Here is a 23,204-nt window from a genome sequence, read left to right on the forward strand (position 1 = left end):
GTCATCCTTATCCTTCTTTAATTTAGGAAAGAGCTGAAGACACAGCTCTTTAAAGAACACTGCACAAGAGACAAAATAAATAGTACAACTCCATTGTCACAAACTAGCGCCCCTTCCTAGATTTACTCTCTCATTTTAACTCTACCTTCAAATCCTGTACAGCGCTTTGATGGCTTTCAGCTAGGGTAATGCCATGCAAACCTTGCATACATAAATAGATGCCACATATACACATTAGATATTGTGTTAACCATTAGTCAAAGATGCAAATTCATTAATTATATGGACAATTGGGTGTAATTGTCCGCTCAAGGAAATGATGATGGATAATGGCGTACAGATTATGTCAAGAGAAATGAAAGTGTGTTATGTCAACAGAAATCCACACATCCGTCTCTGTATATCATCTCCAGAGCAATGCTTTGGTTGGAACAGAAGTTTAAAAAAGACTCCAATTATGTGCAAAACCTATAGTGTCTGCAGTGGTTCTCAAAAGGTCATCAACATTTCCAAAATTTAAAAGATAGGCGCTATTAGATGATCAATATACTGGTAACACTGGTGTATAGAGAAGATCTTTATTTCTAGTCAGGGGCGGCTCCTTAATCAGGACGTAGGAGCATCGCCTCACTGCTTTCTCGTGAAAACATAAAATGGTAAAACTACCATTTTATGTTTCTGCTTCTTGCACTGCGAGAAAGCACAAGGCTTTGGTTGGGGGAGGGTGACTGGGTGGGTCTGCTGGAAGGCAGGGGAGGAATGGCTAGCCCAATGCTGCGAGCGCTGACTGTTTGGTCGGCCCTCTGGTGCCAACCAAACCCGCCATACACACTCTCCAATTTTCTCCATACCCACAAGTCATTCCGGCCGCGACTGTTTCTAGTTAGGTATTGTTAGACCTGTCATCCTTAGGGTGGCCTTCCCCCAAACCTTTTGTTGTTTGCCTCCCTGTTTTGCTGAATCATTTTGTTGGCCTTAGGACTCTGAACACTGCTGTCCGGTACTAAAGTGCATGTGCTTCTTCCCTAAATGTGTGGAATTTGTGTATACATGATTGCCATATTTAGTGTACCTGTACGTCCCTTATAAAATGGTATACCATATACCTAGGACCTGTAAGTTAAATGCTACTAGTGGGCTTGCAGCACTGATTATGCCTCCCACACAAGTAAGACTTTAAACCTGTCTCGGTCTACCATTGGAAGGCCTGGGTGTGTAGTTTACCCCCACTTTGACTTCGCATTTAAAACTACTTGCCAAGCCTTAAACTCCTTTTTTACTACATCTAAGTCACCCCTAAGGTAGATCCTTGGAAGCTTAAGGACAGGGAGTTATGTGAGTAAATGTTAGGACGTGTACTTTTATGTTTTGTATGTCTTGGTAGTGACAACCAGCTAAATGTATTTCTCACTACTGTGAGGCCTACTTCTCCCATAGGTTAACATTGGGAATTTCCCTATACACTTTTGAGTGGTAATTTCCTAATCAGAAAGTAGTGGCTATTCATGTTTTATATCTTTGGAATGGTAATGATAATGCCTCCTTACTGGTGAAGTTGGATTTGACATTACTGTTTTATAAATGCCACTTTTAGAAAGGGATCATTTCTCTGCACTTACTGCTCTGTGTGCCATGCATCCCCTCTCCAATATAGATCTGGGGTGGGTGTGTATGAGTATCCATCTACATACATTTGCTTTCTGATGGACCTGCCTGGGCAGGATAATAGGGAGGAGCTAACACTTCACTGAATACATAGTGCTCTGTCCTCACACAAAGGGCTGATTTACCCCCCAATAGATAGCCTGGCAGACAGGGCTGGATTGAAAGAAGGACCTGTGTCCTTCAACGAGCTGCTTTAAAATCACCTCCACTTCAAAATCACTTTTGGATATAAGTACTGGGTCTCTGACCTCCTACAATCAGACCATCCTGGACTTGTAAGTGAATCACTGCCAGAAGAAAAGGCATGCTGCTTAAAGGACTCAACTGGACTGCTCATCTGGAAAACCTGCTTTTCTGCTCATTGTCCTGCTGCCTGCTGCTCTTTGACTTTGCTGAAGGAGAGCTGGATTCTGCCTTCATTTAAAATGTGCTCCAATGGCTTGTTGGCTAACCTCCTGTTGTTTGAGACTCAGGGATATCAAAGTCTCTACCCCTGTTCCTGAGCCTAGCTCACTGGAAGTGGCCCAGATACTTGCAACATAGACTTCAACTCATCACCTGTCTGCATGTAGCAGAACCGGGGCATCGACCCGGTTGCAAAAGTAAAATTGGCGCATCACATTGGAACCAACACTTTGCCTCGTGAGAACAACACATCGCACAGCATATCGCCACAACTGCAACTTGGAGAGACTGACTCATCCCCTCGACTGCATAGAGAAACCAGGTGCATCGCTCAATACCGCTCAACTCTGGCACCTGTCTAAGGAACCGACACATCGCCATCAGCACGTTGAAAAAAATGACGCATCCTTGATTTGCAGGAACTGCATTGAAGCAGCTCACAAGGCATCTTGCTGTTGCGAACAGGAAATGTACTTTGATCACAAGGGCCAGAGTTCTTCTTATGCTTCATCGTGGTCAGCCCGAATTTTGACTGCCCTGGTACAGAACAACCTCAAGTGTATTTGCTTCTAAGTGCTATTTTTCACTTATTCTTTGGCAATTCAATATCTCAAGTTCTATACATTGGATTTTTGTCATTTTGGTCTTGTTTTATTCATAATATAACGCTCTGTTTTTCTAAACCTGTGTGGAGTCTTGTTGTGGTGTATTCACCATGTTACTGTGTATGTGAGTGTGTGTAGCACAACATACTTTACACATTGCCTCTTGTCACCAGGCTAGGTCGCCCCCAAGCACTGCTGCCTGCCTGCCTGCTGCCAGGAATCCAGTTGCCTCAGCTGATTCCACTTCCTGCTCTGCCGATTGGACAACACAGCCGCCGCTGAGCCACCTGCCCCAGACTCTTCCCGCCGCTGCCTCCCTGCGGCCCCACCCCCTGCCAGCCCATTTGCCGCCCCGCTCCCGCCACCCAGCTGCCCATCCCTCCTGGCTCCTTACTTAAGGGGACCGCGTCCTGGGGTAGGGAGCGACCGCTGAGCCTGTCACCAGACTAGGTCGCCCCCACACACTGCTGCCTGCCTGCCTGCTGCCAGGAATCCAGTTGCCTCAGCTGATTCCGCTTCCTGCTCTGCCGATCGGACGACCCAGCCGCCGCTGAGCCGCCCACCCCAGACTCTTCCCGCCGCTGCCTCCCTGCTGCCCAGCCCCCCGCCAGCCCATTCGCCGCCCGATCCCGCCACCCAGCTGCCCCTCCCTCCCGGCTCCTTACTTAAGGGGACCGCATCCTGGGGTAGGGAGCGACCGCTGAGCCTGTCACCAGGCTAGGTCGCCCCCACGCACTGCTGCCTGCCTGCCTGATGCCAGGAATCCAGTTGCCTCAGCTGATTCCGCTTCCTGCTCTGCCGATCGGACGACCCAGCCGCCGCTGAGTCGCCTGCCCCAGACTCTTCCCGCCGCTGCCTCCCTGTGGCCCCGCCCCCGTCAGCCCATTCGCTGCCCCGCTCCCGCCACCCAGCTGCCACTCCCTCCCGGCTCCTCACTTATGGTGACCTCAGAGCGACCGTGCAGCGGGCGCGCCGATTGTGCGCTGAAGGCGCGCCAAAGGCAAGCCCGTCTGCGCCCCGTCCGCGCCTGGACCGCGCCCAGCGCCAGGAGCCCTGGATCCCGTCGATGCCAACGTACCCAACGAACCTACGACGCCGCCACCCTCCGCGCACTGAACACCGGCCGGAACCCCACCTGCTACCTGGCCACCCCGAAACGCGCCCACGGACCCTTCACCTGCCAGGAGTGCAAATTCACATGCATCCGCCAAGGACCAGCACCCGCCAAACCGACTGCCAGCAAGAATCACCTCAAGTGCATCCTGCTCAACACCCGCTCCGTCCACAAGCACGCAGTTGAACTCTGGAACCTCCTAGACACAACAGCACCGGACGTCGCCTTCCTCACGGAAACCTGGATAAACGCCTCCTCAGCCCCCGACATTGCCATAGCCATCCTGGAGGGCTACAAGATCACCCGGAGGGACCACATCAACCAAACTGGAGGAGGCATCGCCATCGTCCACAGAAACACAATCCGCATCACAACCAACTCAGACGTCACCCTCCCCACCGCCGAACACCTGCACTTCCAGATTCACACCGACCCCAGGACTACCCTCAGAGGCTCCCTAATCTACAGACCGCCAGGTCCACGCACTCAATTCAGCGAAGCCATCGCAGAATTCTCAAGCCCGCACGCCCTCGCCTCCCCAGACTACATCCTCTTAGGAGACGTCAACTTCCACCTGGAGAACAACAATGACAGCAACACCACCACCCTGCTGGACAACCTCGCAAACCTCGGACTCAAGCAACTGGTGAACACCCCACCCACTAAGCTGGCCACTCGCTTGATCCCGTCTTCTCCTCCAGCAAGCACATCTCCTTCAGCCACTCCACCGGACTCCACTGGACAGACCACAGCTGCGTCCACTTCGCCTTCAAGAAAACCACCACCCGCAACAGGCCCCCGCAGAAGCTGGAGCAAGATCACCGCCGACCAGCTCACCACCTCCCTCAGCCGGAACCCTCCCACCATCACGACGGACCCCACCGAAGCAGCCCGCAACCTCGCACAATGGAACACCGACTGCGCCATGAAGCCTCATGGTTCACGGATGACCTCATAAACTCCAAGAAAACATGCCGCTCCCTGGAGAAAACCGGGCGCCAGAACCAGACAACAGAGAATGTGACAGCCCTCAAGAACGCCATCCGCAAGCGCCAACAACTGATCCGGACCGCCAAGAGAACCACCTACAAACAGCGCCTGGACAACAACACCCACAACAGCAAGGAAGTCTTCTGCATCGTCAAAGAGCTCTTCAACCCCAGCGCCAGCAACAACGACATTACACCTTCGCAAGACCTCTGTGACTCACTCGCCTCGTTCTTCCACCGCAAAATCGCCAACATACACAACAGCTTCGGCGCACAGATCAACGGCCCAACCACCGTACCAGCGCACCCAACCGCCAGCCTCTGCACCTGGAACCCGGTCAGCACCAAAGACACCGCCCGCACTATGAGCACCATCCACTCCGGCTCCCCCACCGACCCATGCCCACACCACATCTTCAACAAAGCCGACTCCATAATCGCACCCCAACTCCGCGACGTCATCAACAGCTCCTTCGCATCAGCCATCTTCCCAGAGAGCTGGAAGCATGTCGAACTCAGCACCCTCCTGAAAAAACCCACCGCGGACCCCACGGACCTCAAGAACTTCTGACCCATCTCGCTCTTCCCGTTTCCTGCCAAAGTCATCGAGAAGACGGTCAACAAACAACTCTCCACTTTCCTCGAGACAAACAATCCCTCGACCTGTCACAGTCCGGTTTACGAGCCAACCACATCACCGAGACCGCCCTCATCGCAGCCACCGACGACATCAGATCTATGCTCGACAATGGGGTAACCACCGCACTCATCCTCCTGGACCTCTCAGCAGCCTTCGACACGGTATGTCACCGCACCCTGATACAATGGCTCAGCGACACCGGAATCCAAGGTGCCGTCTTAAAATGGATCATCTCGTTCCTCGCCGGTAGAACCCAGAGAGTCCACCTCCCCCGTTCCGGTCAGCAGCTACCGAAGTCATCTGCGGCGTCCCACAAGGATCCTAGCTCAGTCCCACCCTCTTCAAAGTCTACATGAGCCCCCTCGCAGCCATCGCACGCAAACACAACCTCAACATCATCTCCTACGCCGATGACACAAAGCTGATACTCTCTCTCACCAACGACCCTGCCACCGCCAGAGCCAGCCTCCAGGAAGGAATGAAGGACGTCGCAGAATGGATGAAGCTCAGCCGGCTGAGGCTGAACTCTGACAAAACGGAAGTCCTAATCCTCGAACCCTCTCCCTCTGCCTGGGACGACTCCTGGTGGCCACCTGCCCTGGGCACCGCACCCAAGCCAACGGACCATGCACGCAACCTGGGCTTCATCTTGGAATCCTCCCTCACGATGACCAAGCAAGTCAACGCCGTCTCATCGTCCTGTTTTAACACCCTGCGCATGCTCCGAAAAATCTTCCGATGGATCCCCACCGCAACCAGGAAGACGGTCACCCAGGCCCTCGTCACCAGCCGCCTGGACTACGGAAACACCCTCTACGCCGGAACCACAGCCAAGCTTCAGAAAAGACTACAGCGCATCCAGAACGCTTCGGCAAGACTCATCTTGGACATCCCCGGCCACAGCCACATCTCTGCCCATTTGAAGAACCTGCACTGGCTCCCCGTCAGCAAGAGAATCACGTTCCGACTCCTCACCCACGCACACAAGGCTCTCCACGATGCGGGCCCCAGGTACCTCAACAACCGCCTCGCATTCTACACGCCTACCCACCAGCTCCGCTCCGCCAGCCTTGCCCTTGCTACCGTCCCACGTATTCGCAAAGCCAACGCCGAAGAAAGATCCTTCTCCTACCTTGCAGCCAAGACATACACACCTACCCACCAGCTCCGCTCCGCCAGCCTTGCCCTTGCCACCGTCCCACGTATTCGCAAAGCCAATGCCGGAGAAAGATCCTTCTCCTACCTTGCAGCCAAGACATAGAACTCCCTCCCCACCCACCTCCGGCTGACACAGGACCATCTCGCCTTCAGGAAGCAACTGAAGACCTGGTTGTTCGAGCAGTAGCGACCCCCCTCAGCGCCTTGAGACCCTCACGGGTGAGTAGCGCGCTCTACAAATTCCTTGATTGATTGATTGATTGATTGATTGACTGCTCTGTGCCAAGCTACCAGAGGATGAGCACAGGCTATCTATTAGTGTGTAATTAGCTTACCCTGATTAGAGCTGTAGTTCCTGCCTGGCCTGTGTGCAACTGCATACTTCAGCTAACCAGGAACCCCAGTTCCTAAAGGGGTGGTAATATGATCTTATCCTACATTAAAGAAAACTGAGAAATTCACTGAAAAAACACACAATATAAAGGTGGCCTTATTGTTGAAATAACATTTAAAAACCAAGGTTCAGGGTTTTAGTGTATAGGAAGTAATGGCGCTCAGCAGATGCACGCCAGTGTATATGGGTCACAATAGTGAGTATGGTGCTAACTAGAAAGGGGAGACCTTTGTAACCCCTTAATATGTATAGGGAAACCCTAGAGCAAACAAGTATAGCTAAATCCTGTGCACACATACATAGTTAAACAAGAAATACAAGTGTCATTCAAAAGCAAATTGTACAGAATTCTTGGGTGATGCCGTAATTTCTTTATTCTGATGAAAGACGCAACCAGCCAACACGTGTTTTGTCAGGGAAAAGTAGTCCCACGACTCTTCAGGGCTGACGGGAGTTGCCAGAATTCTGTGATGTCCCTTGGCCCCTGATAATTCCAACCCAGTAGGGAACGAGTGCAAGTTATATTTAATTTCCAAGATAATTCGAAATAAGGCGTCTGAAAAGTGAATCAGTAGTATTGCGTGATCGGAATGCCGGTGATACTTCCAACCTGGCAGAACTCAATCGTAGTCAAATTTCGAGAAGCAAGTGTTGTGTTATAATCTTTATTAGGTTAGCAAAACGGCCAGTACCGCCAGTAGATGCAAGTAAAATCCAGTAAGAAATCCCATTAGTCTATGAGCAAAGATTTAATCCCAGCATATAGGTCGGACTTGGGTAAAGTCAAGGCTGAACATACTTTTCAAATATTATATTAATTAATTTGTTTATTTAAAAAAAAAAAAATATATATATATATATATATATATATATATATATATATATATATATATATATATATATATATATATATATATATATTGCTACACGCTCGCTTGTGTTGAAGAAAGCAGACGGCACTCCAAGCTGGTGATGTTTTGTTTGATTTAATGACAGACCCCCTACCCCATACAATGACAAACGCGTTTCGCCGTGAAACGGCTTCCTCAGTGTCAATGTGCATAACAGAAATTTGCCATTTTATCTCCACCTCTTTGTGGTTATCGAAAGAGGACTAAGCCAACAATCGGTTAGGATAGTGGCAGACATATTGTAATGTGCAAATGCATGTTTACTTACAATGGTACACGGAAAAAATGGCAAATAATAAAGTGCTTGTGCGATTAAAAACAACAAGGGAAAGAAATCCCCATGTAATTCATTTGTGCATTTCATGACTAGCTCGGTGACAAGAGAGTATGTACATGTGACAATAATAAGTTCATATATATACACGTAAACACAGTGCAAATGTTTCTTTACATACATAGAAATGTTTGAATATCAAAAGTTGGTATCAAATGTGAATTTTCTGCAAATATTTACATAAATCGCTGCATTTCGATTGTCGAAAATTAGATATGTTTATACCTTTCATATTAGCAACACTCTATTTGTGTGCACCGTGTGTGCTTAGTCCCTCTCTCATCATATTAATATATGTACCGGGCAAGTCACTTTTTTATAGCGCCCTGAATGGGTGTATTTTTTGTTTTCCTACATCTAGCCCTGTATGGGCATAAGACTCCCTAACACAAGTATACAGATTTCATAATCTCTGAACGTAGCGTATGGGGGAGAGTTTGGTAGATGATGGTACCTTGTTCTAGTTTCAGATGTTTTATATCTATTCATTTTCAGTTAGCCCCTATGTGTCGTTAGTCCAGATGTACCCAAAGTTCTTCGTCATTATTTAGACCTACCGGCTTCATAGTTTGGAGGTCGATGATGTATCTTGACTCCATTGCCCTAAGAGTTCTGATTTTATCTCCACCTCTTTCCTGCCTTTCCAATTGATCTATCAGATAAAAGGACAGTAAGTCTCTGTTACTATTGTGGTGGGTTTCGAAGTGGCGTGCCACCGGGTAGTTTTTATCCCTGTTGGTGATGGCACGCATGTGATCCAAGATGCGCTTCTTTGCTGGATTGATCGTACTACCAACATACCTCTTGGAGCACGGGCAGACAAGACAATAGATCACAAATTCCGAATTACAATTCAGGAACTTGGTAATGGTTCTTGTCGGTCGGGGGTCATTTGGCCTACCCTCATATTTGGTCATATATATATATATATATATATATATATATATATATATATATATATATATATCCATCACAGTCCAGGACCCCAAATTAGACTTGCCACTCGGAAGCTGGATTTTCCAAACACCATATTTATTGCGACATGCTCCTGGAGTTTAAAACATGAAAATTGCTTTCTGTCTGCTTCAGTGCCAAACGCGTTTCGAGAGTTTAGCATACTCTCTTCTTCGGTGGCTTAGGTCAAAAAGCTGAAGTGTCTGCATTCTGTGATAAATAACTAGCACCTGCCCCTCATGGGCGTGGCCACACGTGGCCTTCTGGGCGCTGTAGTTTAATGCTGTATGTTCCAAGTGGATGCACACTCCAACAAAATAAAACGTTTTTTTACATCCAAAGTGGGTTAAAGTCAGGATTCATGCCTTCTCTCCTCAGCTTTACTCTGGCAATAAGGTGTGGGCTCGCTCTCGTACCTGGATAGAGTCACGCTCCCCTTCCGCCTTAAGCGCTGTATCCAAACGTGGTGTCAGCCAGGTCAAAGTTTTAACATGAAGGGCCAAATCCGCGACCAGGGAGGCCGCTATAAATCCATCACAGTCCAGGACCCCAAATTAGACTTGCCACTCGGAAGCTGGATTTTCCAAACACCATATTTATTGCGACATGCTCCTGGAGTTTAAAACATGAAAATTGCTTTCTGTCTGCTTCAGTGCCAAACGCGTTTCGAGAGTTTAGCATACTCTCTTCTTCGGTGGCTTAGGTCAAAAAGCTGAAGTGTCTGCATTCTGTGATTAATAACTAGCACCTGCCCCTCATGGGCGTGGCCACACGTGGCCTTCTGGGCACTGTAGTTTAATGCTGTATGTTCCAAGTGGATGCACACTCCAACAAAATAAAACGTTTTTTTACATCCCAAGTGGGTTAAAGTCAGGATTCATGCCTTCTCTCCTCAGCTTTACTGTGGCAATAAGGTGTGGGCTCGCTCTCGTACCTGGATAGAGTCACGCTCCCCTTCCTCCTTAAGCGCTGTATCCAAACGTGGTGTCAGCCAGGTCAAAGTTTTAACATGAAGGGCCAAGTCCGCGACCAGGGAGGCCGCTATAAATCCATCACAGTCCAGGACCCCAAATTAGACTTGCCACTCGGAAGCTGGATTTTCCAAACACCATATTTATTGCGACATGCTCCCGGAGTTTAAAACATGAAAATTGCTTTCTGTCTGCTTCAGTGCCAAACGCGTTTCGAGAGTTTAGCATACTCTCTTCTTCGGTGGCTTAGGTCAAAAAGCTGAAGTGTCTGCATTCTGTGATTAATAACTAGCACCTGCCCCTCATGGGCGTGGCCACACGTGGCATTCTGGGCGCTGTAGTTTAATGCTGTATGTTCCAAGTGGATGCACACTCCAACAAAATAAAACGTTTTTTTACATCCCAAGTGGGTTAAAGTCAGGATTCATGCCTTCTCTCCTCAGCTTTACTGTGGCAATAAGGTGTGGGCTCGCTCTCGTACCTGGATAGAGTCACGCTCCCCTTCCGCCTTAAGCGCTGTATCCAAACGTGGTGTCAGCCAGGTCAAAGTTTTAACATGAAGGGCCAAGTCCGCGACCAGGGAGGCCGCTATAAATCCATCACAGTCCAGGACCCCAAATTAGACTTGCCACTCGGAAGCTGGATTTTCCAAACACCATATTTATTGCGACATGCTCCTGGAGTTTAAAACATGAAAATTGCTTTCTGTCTGCTTCAGTGCCAAACGCGTTTCGAGAGTTTAGCATACTCTCTTCTTCGGTGGCTTAGGTCAAAAAGCTGAAGTGTCTGCATTCTGTGATTAATAACTAGCACCTGCCCCTCATGGGCGTGGCCACACGTGGCCTTCTGGGCGCTGTAGTTTAATGCTGTATGTTCCAAGTGGATGCACACTCCAACAAAATAAAACGTTTTTTTACATCCCAAGTGGGTTAAAGTCAGGATTCATGCCTTCTCTCCTCAGCTTTACTGTGGCAATAAGGTGTGGGCTCGCTCTCGTACCTGGATAGAGTCATGCTCCCCTTCCGCCTTAAGCGCTGTATCCAAACGTGGTGTCAGCCAGGTCAAAGTTTTAACATGAAGGGCCAAGTCCGCGACTAGGGAGGCCGCTATAAATCCATCACAGTCCAGGACCCCAAATTAGACTTGCCACTCGGAAGCTGGATTTTCCAAACACCATATTTATTGCGACATGCTCCTGGAGTTTAAAACATGAAAATTGCTTTCTGTCTGCTTCAGTGCCAAACGCGTTTCGAGAGTTTAGCATACTCTCTTCTTCGGTGGCTTAGGTCAAAAAGCTGAAGTGTCTGCATTCTGTGATTAATAACTAGCACCTGCCCCTCATGGGCGTGGCCACACGTGGCCTTCTGGGCGCTGTAGTTTAATGCTGTATGTTCCAAGTGGATGCACACTCCAACAAAATAAAACGTTTTTTTACATCCCAAGTGGGTTAAAGTCAGGATTCATGCCTTCTCTCCTCAGCTTTACTGTGGCAATAAGGTGTGGGCTCGCTCTCGTACCTGGATAGAGTCACGCTCCCCTTCCTCCTTAAGCGCTGTATCCAAACGTGGTGTCAGCCAGGTCAAAGTTTTAACATGAAGGGCCAAGTCCGCGACCAGGGAGGCCGCTATAAATCCATCACAGTCCAGGACCCCAAATTAGACTTGCCACTCGGAAGCTGGATTTTCCAAACACCATATTTATTGCGACATGCTCCTGGAGTTTAAAACATGAAAATTGCTTTCTGTCTGCTTCAGTGCCAAACGCGTTTCGAGAGTTTAGCATACTCTCTTCTTCAGTGGCTTAGGTCAAAAAGCTGAAGTGTCTGCATTCTGTGATTAATAACTAGCACCTGCCCCTCATGGGCGTGGCCACACGTGGCCTTCTGGGCGCTGTAGTTTAATGCTGTATGTTCCAAGTGGATGCACACTCCAACAAAATAAAACGTTTTTTTACATCCCAAGTGGGTTAAAGTCAGGATTCATGCCTTCTCTCCTCAGCTTTACTGTGGCAATAAGGTGTGGGCTCGCTCTCGTACCTGGATAGAGTCATGCTCCCCTTCCGCCTTAAGCGCTGTATCCAAACGTGGTGTCAGCCAGGTCAAAGTTTTAACATGAAGGGCCAAGTCCGCGACTAGGGAGGCCGCTATAAATCCATCACAGTCCAGGACCCCAAATTAGACTTGCCACTCGGAAGCTGGATTTTCCAAACACCATATTTATTGCGACATGCTCCTGGAGTTTAAAACATGAAAATTGCTTTCTGTCTGCTTCAGTGCCAAACGCGTTTCGAGAGTTTAGCATACTCTCTTCTTCGGTGGCTTAGGTCAAAAAGCTGAAGTGTCTGCATTCTGTGATTAATAACTAGCACCTGCCCCTCATGGGCGTGGCCACACGTGGCCTTCTGGGCGCTGTAGTTTAATGCTGTATGTTCCAAGTGGATGCACACTCCAACAAAATAAAACGTTTTTTTACATCCCAAGTGGGTTAAAGTCAGGATTCATGCCTTCTCTCCTCAGCTTTACTGTGGCAATAAGGTGTGGGCTCGCTCTCGTACCTGGATAGAGTCACGCTCCCCTTCCGCCTTAAGCGCTGTATCCAAACGTGGTGTCAGCCAGGTCAAAGTTTTAACATGAAGGGCCAAGTCCGCGACCAGGGAGGCCGCTATAAATCCATCACAGTCCAGGACCCCAAATTAGACTTGCCACTCGGAAGCTGGATTTTCCAAACACCATATTTATTGCGACATGCTCCTGGAGTTTAAAACATGAAAATTGCTTTCTGTCTGCTTCAGTGCCAAACGCGTTTCGAGAGTTTAGCATACTCTCTTCTTCGGTGGCTTAGGTCAAAAAGCTGAAGTGTCTGCATTCTGTGATTAATAACTAGCACCTGCCCCTCATGGGCGTGGCCACACGTGGCCTTCTGGGCGCTGTAGTTTAATGCTGTATGTTCCAAGTGGATGCACACTCCAACAAAATAAAACGTTTTTTTACATCCCAAGTGGGTTAAAGTCAGGATTCATGCCTTCTCTCCTCAGCTTTACTGTGGCAATAAGGTGTGGGCTCGCTCTCGTACCTGGATAGAGTCACGCTCCCCTTCCGCCTTAAGCGCTGTATCCAAACGTGGTGTCAGCCAGGTCAAAGTTTTAACATGAAGGGCCAAGTCCGCAACCAGGGAGGCCGCTATAAATCCATCACAGTCCAGGACCCCAAATTAGACTTGCCACTCGGAAGCTGGATTTTCCAAACACCATATTTATTGCGACATGCTCCTGGAGTTTAAAACATGAAAATTGCTTTCTGTCTGCTTCAGTGCCAAACGCGTTTCGAGAGTTTGGCAAGTCTAATTTGGGGTCCTGGACTGTGATGGATTTATAGTGGCCTCCCTGGTCGCGGACTTGGCCCTTCATGTTAAAACTTTGACCTGGCTGACACCACGTTTGGATACAGCGCTCAAGGCGGAAGGGGAGCGTGACTCTATCCAGGTACGAGAGCGAGCCAACACCTTATTGCCACAGTAAAGCTGAGGAGAGAAGGCATGAATCCTGACTTTAACCCACTTGGGATGTAAAAAAACGTTTTATTTTGTTGGAGTGTGCATCCACTTGGAACATACAGCATTAAACTACAGCGCCCAGAAGGCCACGTGTGGCCACGCCCATGAGGGGCAGGTGCTAGTTATTAATCACAGAATGCAGACACTTCAGCTTTTTCACCTAAGCCACTGAAGAAGAGAGTATGCTAAACTCTCGAAACGCGTTTGGCACTGAAGCAGACAGAAAGCAATTTTCATGTTTTAAACTCCAGGAGCATGTCGCAATAAATATGGTGTTTGGAAAATCCAGCTTCCGAGTGGCAAGTCTAATTTGGGGTCCTGGACTGTGATGGATTTATAGCGGCCTCCCTGGTCGCGGACTTGGCCCTTCATGTTAAAACTTTGACCTAGCTGACACCACGTTTGGATACAGCGCTCAAGGCGGAAGGGGAGCGTGACTCTATCCAGGTACGAGAGCGAGCCCACACCTTATTGCCACAGTAAAGCTGAGGAGAGAAGGCATGAATCCTGACTTTAACCCACTTGGGATGTAAAAAAACGTTTTATTTTGTTGGAGTGTGCATCCACTTGGAACATACAGCATTAAACTACAGCGCCCAGAAGGCCACGTGTGGCCACGCCCATGAGGGGCAGGTGCTAGTTATTAATCACAGAATGCAGACACTTCAGCTTTTTGACCTAAGCCACTGAAGAAGAGAGTATGCTAAACTCTCGAAACGCGTTTGGCACTGAAGCAGACAGAAAGCAATTTTCATGTTTTAAACTCCAGGAGCATGTCGCAATAAATATGGTGTTTGGAAAATCCAGCTTCCGAGTAGCAAGTCTAATTTGGGGTCCTGGACTGTGATGGATTTATAGCGGCCTCCCTGGTCGCGGACTTGGCCCTTCATGTTAAAACTTTGACCTGGCTGACACCACGTTTGGATACAGCGCTCAAGGCGGAAGGGGAGCGTGACTCTATCCAGGTACGAGAGCGAGCCCACACCTTATTGCCACAGTAAAGCTGAGGAGAGAAGGCATGAATCCTGACTTTAACCCACTTGGGATGTAAAAAAACGTTTTATTTTGTTGGAGTGTGCATCCACTTGGAACATACAGCATTAAACTACAGCGCCCAGAAGGCCACGTGTGGCCACGCCCATGAGGGGCAGGTGCTAGTTATTAATCACAGAATGCAGACACTTCAGCTTTTTGACCTAAGCCACTGAAGAAGAGAGTATACTAAACTCTCGAAACGCGTTTGGCACTGAAGCAGACAGAAAGCAATTTTCATGTTTTAAACTCCAGGAGCATGTCGCAATAAATATGGTGTTTGGAAAATCCAGCTTCCGAGTGGCAAGTCTAATTTGGGGTCCTGGACTGTGATGGATATATATATATATATATATATATATATATATATATATATATATATATATATATATATATATATATATATATATATATATATATATATATATATATATATATATATATATATATATATATATATATATATATATATATATATATATATATATATATATATATATATATATATATATATATATATATATATATATATATATATATATATTTTATATGTGCTTGTTTTTACCATAGCCCTGGTCGCAAAGTTCTACAAAAACAGATGTAAAATGACTTAAATTAACATTGCACTTGTAAATTTAGTTTTGGTATTCTCCAACACATCATGGAGTGGCCGTTCTTAAGTCTTCATCTTAGTGTGAATCTCCACGGTAAATGGTGAATAGCAAAAAATTTGGAAATGACACCTAAACGTAGGAGTAGACTTACATGTGAGCAGATCTAAACATACAGTCTTACGTTTGTGAATCAGGCCCTTTGTTTCCAAACCTAAGTTTGTAATTTCATTACAACTGTCATACATGGGTAGATTCGGCCTTCCACGATGTATAGACATCTCGTTCCAAAGATGGCCATCAAATCCCAGTTTATATCACTGCTATATAAGGGCCTGCATTATTCCATGGTTCTGCACTGCCATGCCTGCGGTACCCACAACATGAATATATTTATTAACCAGTGAGGCAGGGCCTGCATTATATCAGTGGTGAACATCATTCATCATGCCATGGATATCCACAGTATACCAAGAATTACCACAATTACGCAGGGACCAACATTATACCAGGGTTGGGCACCACATGCCACCAATTACACAAGCAATAATTTGGATCTTGTGCTTTGTTCAAGCTGAATACAAATTGTGTTTCATCTGCATTCATATAAAAAGCCACTTGAATGTTATGAAGGGACACCACTGAAGTGAGCAAAAAGATGTTAAACAAAAGAGAGGATAGGATCGGCCTTTGGAGAACGCCATGCTTAAGAATTTTGAGACTGGTTCGAAAAGGTGGGAGGTCTCCTAATTGGCCTCTATTATCCAAAATGGATTATGTCTGGTTCAGAGCACTGCTACCGATTTTAGAGAGAAAAGTAGAATGGTTTATGGCATCGCATGATGCACAGAAGTCAAATAAAACTGAAGTTCCATCCTCTCCATTGTCACCGCTCTTCTAAGATCATCTAGGCTGGAGACCACAGCCATCTCCTTACATCATCCTGGTGGACACCACCCATGATATTTTAGAAGCCTCTATCCCTCAAAATAAATGTAGCCTGATGGGAGAATAGGGCAAAATACCTCACTGAGAGAAAAAGAGGACATTAGATTAGAGTGCTTCAGGCTATATCAATCTGACAATGGATGGTTTTCTCTGACAGCATCTTTTCTAGTAATTATCTAGGGATAATCAATAGAGTCAACAGGTTGGTTGGTATGAATTTCCCCAATTTTATGGCAAGACCGGAGGCTTCTATTATGCCTTCTTATCTTGCATTTATTATAACAGCAGCCAAGATAAGTGTAAAACTACAGTTCCCAGGGGCCCAGGGAAACAACCTGGCCAATGGGAATAAAAGAAAAACGAGATCACATAACCAATGGTAACACAGTAACTAATAAAACGTCACATCTGACTGCGAAGTTTCCTCTTTTCTTGCTGCTCGCAGTCAGATAAGTGACTCATTTTTTTGCTCCCAGATTTAAAGTCTTTTATAATGTTTGTAATGATACCATAATGCTTGTTTATTAACTTAGTCCTGCTTGTGTTTATTGCGCTTGTGCTTACAGCCTTTGTCCTTGGCCGCGCTGCCCCGCGTTTTTGTTTCCCCCACCCCCGCTGGCTTTACCGCGGTGGTTGCGGCCTTTGCGCATTCTGCGCTCACCTTGACCTCCGCTTTACTTGCGGTTGGTGTAGCATCGAGCGGAGCTTCCTTTTGAGACATTGTGGAGCCTTTTACGCGCTGGTCACCGGTGCAGACTTCTTTCCTCTGACTTGTCGTCCGATTCTCGGAGCTTTGAGGTGCTCCTATCCCTTCGACACACCCCAGGGAGTGTTTTCCCTCGCCGCTCCTCCCTCCTGCCTCTCAGTTAATCCCTTCCTTCCTCCTGTCTTCCTCCTGTCTTTGGGCACAATGGAAACAGACAGCTCTCCAGAGTCAGGGCATATTAATGAGGAAGGCAAAGCCTTTAAGCAGGATTTAAACAAATGTATTAATACCTCAGTGGAAAATGCTGTGGAGGTGTCAATGAGACGCATGTCTAAAGGAATGGAAAACTCCATGTTGAGCCTCTTGCCCAAGGCTCTGGCCCAGTCTGCGGGGAATAGCAGACACAAAAAGGTGGGTTCCTCTGCTGCGTTGTTTGCTAAAACATCTGCTTCACGGCTGATTAGTGAGGTTTCCTCGCACTTAACTGAGGACCAAGTGCCTCCCAGGCCTCCTGTTCAGGAGGGGATTTTAGGTTCCAAGGGCAAGCATAAACTTAAAGTGAAGCACGCACAGCCACCCCAAAAATTGGTTATTACTTTTATTCTGGACACTGACGATGACATGCAAGACACAGATGATCTTTTTGATCTTTTTGATGTCTCTGATCCTCCTTCCCCCTTCAAAAAATCCCAAAACGATTCTTTTGCCTTTGACCCAGTTTTTGACTCAGAAGGAGTTTCTATGTTTGATCCTGCTTCAATTCGACACCCTAATTCTACTGAATGGTTACCCTCTATTCACGTTGGGGACTACATTTCGGCTAGGTTGCGACTGCCTTTGGAGTCCTCTGTCAGGTCTCGACTTAAGTCCGAATGTCCCAAACCATCTTTACCGGAAAAAGTTACCATGATGCCCACTATTGATCAGCCCTTGCTGACCTTCTTTTCTAAGTTTGGCAAAGATCCTCGCAAGGGGGTGGATAAAGCTTGGTCCACTTGCCAGGATAAACTTCTTGACGCTGTGGGCCCCTTGGCGCGCATTTTCGACAAGGACTGAAACTGCTCGTTTAGACGGAGGATGTCTCCATGTGGGTTCAGCGAGCCTTTTGTTTACTCGGAAATGCCAATGCTGCCATTAATCATGAACGCCGTAAAGGCCTTTAATCAAATTAGACCCAAAATTAGCCAATTTAGCTCCTCAAGACCCGGGCAGCAGGGCTAATGGTCTCCTCTTCGGCGACTCTTTGGTCAAGGACCTGAGCAGATTTGTGTCCACCTTTGCATCCTTAGATAACGCACAACAGTCCATTAAAAAGGTCTTTCCGTCCCGGGTTTTTGGACGGGTCGGCAGAGGTAGGGGTCGCTCTTCTGGCCGTTCCTACAACAATCAAGGCTCCAGAAGGTCCTTCAACAACTCTTCACAGGACTACAAACCCCAGTTCTACCCTCAGCGGGGTAGAGGCTTCCGAGGTCGAGGACAGAAGAACTACCACAACATTCACATCAATCAATCAAGGTATGTTTTTCCCCTCCTCCCCCCGTAGGAGGATGCTTAAAACTGTTTCTTTCAAAGTGGCAAACTGTCAGCGCAGACCCTGGGGTTCTCAGTACCGTTCAAGGCTATCTTATACAGCTCTATTTGCCGCCTTTCCAAAACATCTTTCCGCCTCCTCTAGTTTTCTCAAATGAGATGTCTCTTCTAATTTCGTTGGAAATTCAGGCCCTCCTTCGCAAACAAGCTATTCAGGTCCCTCCTTTCGATCCTTCTGGGTTCCTAAGTTCCATCTTCCTTGTACAGAAAAAGAACAAGAAACTGCGACCAGTGATCAACCTAAAATGGTTCAATCAGTTTGTGGTGTACCGTCACTTCAAGATGGAGACCATTCTTCACTTACAGGATACCCTGCGTCCAAACAATTGGATGGCCCGACTGGACGTTCAGGACGCTTATCTCATGGTTCCCATTCACCCTTCCCACTCCAAATTTCTCCAGTTCCAGTGGACCGGCGTGATCTATCGCTTCACCTCTCTCCCTTTCAGTCCTTCCTCAGCACCCTGGTGCTTTACAAAACTCTTTCTAAGATCCCTCGGGATCAGGCTTATCATATACCTGGATGACATTTTGATCATGAATTCAGACAAACAGCTTCTTCTGTCAGATCTTCATACCACACAGTCCCTCCTCTTAGATCTGGGTTTCCTCCTCAATGTCGAAAAATCGATGCTCATTCCTTCTCAGAGTTCTTGGGCTTCTTAGTAGATTCCGCAGCGGCCTCTCTTCTTCTTCCCCAATCGAAAGTTTCTACGATCAAGGCGGAAATCTCCCAGGTCCTTCGGACGTCTCTCCTATCCCTGAGATCGCTGGCGAGAATATTAGGTCTGCTCTCTGTGTCCATTCAGGCCATCTTTCCAGGCCCTCTTCATTATCGGGCTCTTCAGAGTCTAAAAATCAGACATCTTCATCAAGGCTTGGCCTACGCCGACCTTATCGAGTTGGATCAGGAATCTCGTGTAGAACTCCAACGGTGGATTGACCATTTAGATGCATGGAATGGGCAAACTCTTTTCGCTTCGGCCCCAGATCTTGTGTTAGAATCCGATGCCAGCCTGTTGTGTTGGGGCGCCCGCTGTGGTCCAATCTCGACTGGCGGTACATGGTCTTGCGAGGAGTCGAAATTGCACATCAATTGTTAAGAGATGCTTGCAGGCTCCTTCTTTGCAATCCAAAGCCTTTCAAAGAACAGAGTTCGGTGTTCCATACTTCTTCGAATGGACAATGTTTCAGTGGTCCGTTACATCAACCCTCTTGGCGGTACCAAGTCCAAACACCTTGCAGAGTTGGCAAAGAGCCTTTTGGAATACTGCCTGGCCAATCAACTGTCCTTGACAGCGGAATATCTTCTGTGGGACCTCAATTCCGTGGCAGATTGGCACTCTCGTTATCTTCGAGATTCCAGCGACTGGAAGCTTCTTCCATCCATCTTCCTATCCCTTTTTCAAAAATGGGGCCCTTTCTTCATAGATCTCTTTGCCTCCCGCCTCAACGCTCAGTTACCACGCTTTTTCAGCTGGCGTCCAGATCAAGCAGCCCTGGCTACGGATGCGTTCCTTCAAAATTCACTCCACCTCAACTATGCTTTCCCTCCTTTCCTCATGATCAGCAGAATTCTTTCCCAGGTTCGTCGTCAGTCGACCTCTCTGGTACTGGTAGTCCTGTTTTGGCAATCTCAAATTTGGTTTACATCGCTGTTGGAGATGACAGTGGATTTTCCAGTTCTCCTCCCGGTCTGCGAGGACTTGCTTCTGAACCCTCAGTGGTTGCAACACAATCTCATCCTGGACAATTCTCTGGTTCTGTCTGCCTGGAAAGTTTCCGGCCTCTCCCTGCTGACAAACTCATTTCGCAAGAGGCTTCTCTCGTTATCAGCAAAGCCTGGCCTCCAGGGACCTCAAAAGCCTACAAATCTGCCTGGTCTCTTTGGGCAAGCTGGTGTCTGGAAAGGCATAGCGATCCCATTCAACCCCTCTGAATTTTGTGGTCAATTTCCTGGCTTCATAAGCTAGCGCAGGTAAGTCCTACCGTACAATCAACCTGTATAGGTTTGCCATTTCACTGAACCATTTCCCTATCGACCGCAAGCCTGTAGGGGCTCATCCTTTGAGCTGTCGTCTTCTGAAAGGAGTTCGCTGTTCAAAAACCTCCGTTGGCTAATTATACCAAGTTATTGGATGTTTCTGTGGTTCTTAAACTGTTTTCTGACTGGCCAGATAATGCTGCACTCTCTCTGAAAATGTTATCTGCTAAACTCACCATGCTTTTGTTCCTTGTTTCCATCAAGCGTGTTTCTGATTTGAAAGCTTTGGATTTTTCATCTCGTCAATTTTCTCCTACAGCAGGTGTATTTCAGATTCATAGATGAACTAAGACTAATTTGCATTCAGTGTTTTATCCTTATTTTCCCTCTCATCCCAAATTATGTGTAGGCCAATGTTTAAAAATGTATGAACAAAAGACTGTTATTCTCAGAACGCCCTCTCACTCTCAACCTCTATTTCTTTCCGTAAACCTCACCTCCCTATCTCTTCTGCTACCCTGGCCCGTTGGGTGCGTTGGGTTATGTCCCTTGCATGCATTGGCGTCTCCTTTTTTGGATCTCATTCCACCAGGGGAGCCACGGCTTCTAAAGCCTTTAGGGCTGGCTCCGGTCTCGAGGACATTCTGAGATCAGCAGACTGGACTAATGACAGTGTTTTTCATATGTTTAACTGCAAACCTGTTGACACTGTGGCTTCTTTAGTGGTTGACATGCTTTGAACAAGCATAATAGGAGCCTCTGGTCTTGCTATAAAATGTAGATTTTCCTAGTTCTTATGACAGAAAGTCTTCATTTTATTAAAGACACGGAGGCGAGTATTATCCCACTGCTACACTACTAACCTGTGTTCTCCTTCTCTTGCCGCCTGCATCTTCGTAAAGGTCCTGCTCATCATCGGATATGGTCTCCTCCCCGTCAACTCTCCTCTCCACCCAGCTTAGAGTCTTCTTCGATGCATCCTGCTGTTCGTTTTTTCCTGGAAGGATGTGGCTCAAGAAGTTTTCTGCTGGACTTTGACTTTTTCTATTATATTGGCAATTGTTCCTTTGTTTTATGACTTTATCTGAGCTGCTTGTCAGCGAAAAGAGGAAGCTACGCAGTCAGTTGTGACGTTTTATTAGTTACTGTGTTACCATTGGTTATGTGATCTCGTTTTTCTTTCATTCCCATTGGCCAGGTTGTTTCCCTGGGCCCCTGGGAACTGTAGTTTTACACTTATCTTGGCTGCTGTTATAATAAATGCAAGATAAGAAGGTATAATTAAGCATGGGCGAATTTTGCGAATCTCGCGTTCGCGAATTTTGCGGATTTGCGAACTCGCAATCCGCAAAATCCGCGAATTCTCGCGAATTTGCGGATTTTTTTTTGTGTGTTTGCGCGGGTTTCTGCCAGTTCGCGAGGGTTTTGTACAATTTCGCAAATTGCGAACTTACCTGTCGGGTCGCAAGTTTCGCGAACTTGTTGTTTCTACGTGTCCAGCCTGTTTGGGACACTCTTCTTCATCACTGCCACTCTCTGTCACCACTGCCACTCTCTGACTACTCATGCCACCCTCTGGCCCACCCATGCCACCCTCTGTTTCATCACAGCACCCTCTGGTTGTCCAGTCAGTGTACATTATTGTGGCAACGCAAGCACACCTTCCCTGCCTCAAGTGACCTGAATTAATTTGGGGCTGATTAATGTGTCACAGAATATTTTTTTAGCTGGCACCTGCTTCCTTAGTGCTTCCTGATTAGTGATCTTTTGCACTTGCTAAGTGCTTTCATTGTTGCAAAATTAGTTACAACACCTGCCCTGCCCCAACTGACAATAATGAATTAGGGGCTGATTAATGGATTTGAACTTCCAGCCTGGCTCCTGCTTGTCTCCCTTAGCTGTAATTCAGGACCTTTGTGGCATATGTGTAACTATTCTGAGGTTCAGAGCAGGGTCACATAATAGTTGCAACTGGCAACTGAACTCTGGAGGGGCCCCTCAGGAAGCACTACAGGAAATGGCTACTAATGATGAGCCTGAACTTTTGAACCTGGTAAGTAGTTTCAGTTTTGCTAAGATCGTATTTCTGCAATTTTGCACTTATTCGCGGGGCGCGAAGTTGTACTGGGAAGCCGCGAACTCACGCGAACAGTGCGAGCAGTGCGAGCAAAATCCGCTGCTCGCGGATTTGCGGATTTTGCGGGAGATTCGCGAATCTCGCGGATTGCGAATTTACCGAAAATCCCCAAAATCCGCGAGCGAAACTGATTTTCCGCCCATGCTTAGGCATAATACTCGCCTCCGAGTCTTTAATAAAATTAAGACTTTCGGTCATAACAACTAGGAAAATCTACATTTTCCCTTCAAATGAAAGATGCAAACTAGTTATAAAAATCGGTTGTTATAAGCATAGCATCTGCTTGTGATTGAGGGTGTTGATGTTTAGCAACACATCTGAATAACTCTTTGGACAGATGAGTTGAGCTGGCTAGACTACCTAAAAAGTACTTCTTTTAACCTATTTATTCGTTTTGTTTGTAAGATTTTGCATATTCCTGAAGCATGAGTTTGGTCTTTGAGTCATAGGCCTTGTGCCATTTACATTTCAACTGAGTCATTGTCATTTCATATCATCAAGGTCT

Source organism: Lissotriton vulgaris, chromosome 8 (assembly GCF_964263255.1).
Source record: "Lissotriton vulgaris chromosome 8, aLisVul1.2, whole genome shotgun sequence".
Lineage (NCBI taxonomy): Eukaryota > Metazoa > Chordata > Amphibia > Caudata > Salamandridae > Lissotriton > Lissotriton vulgaris.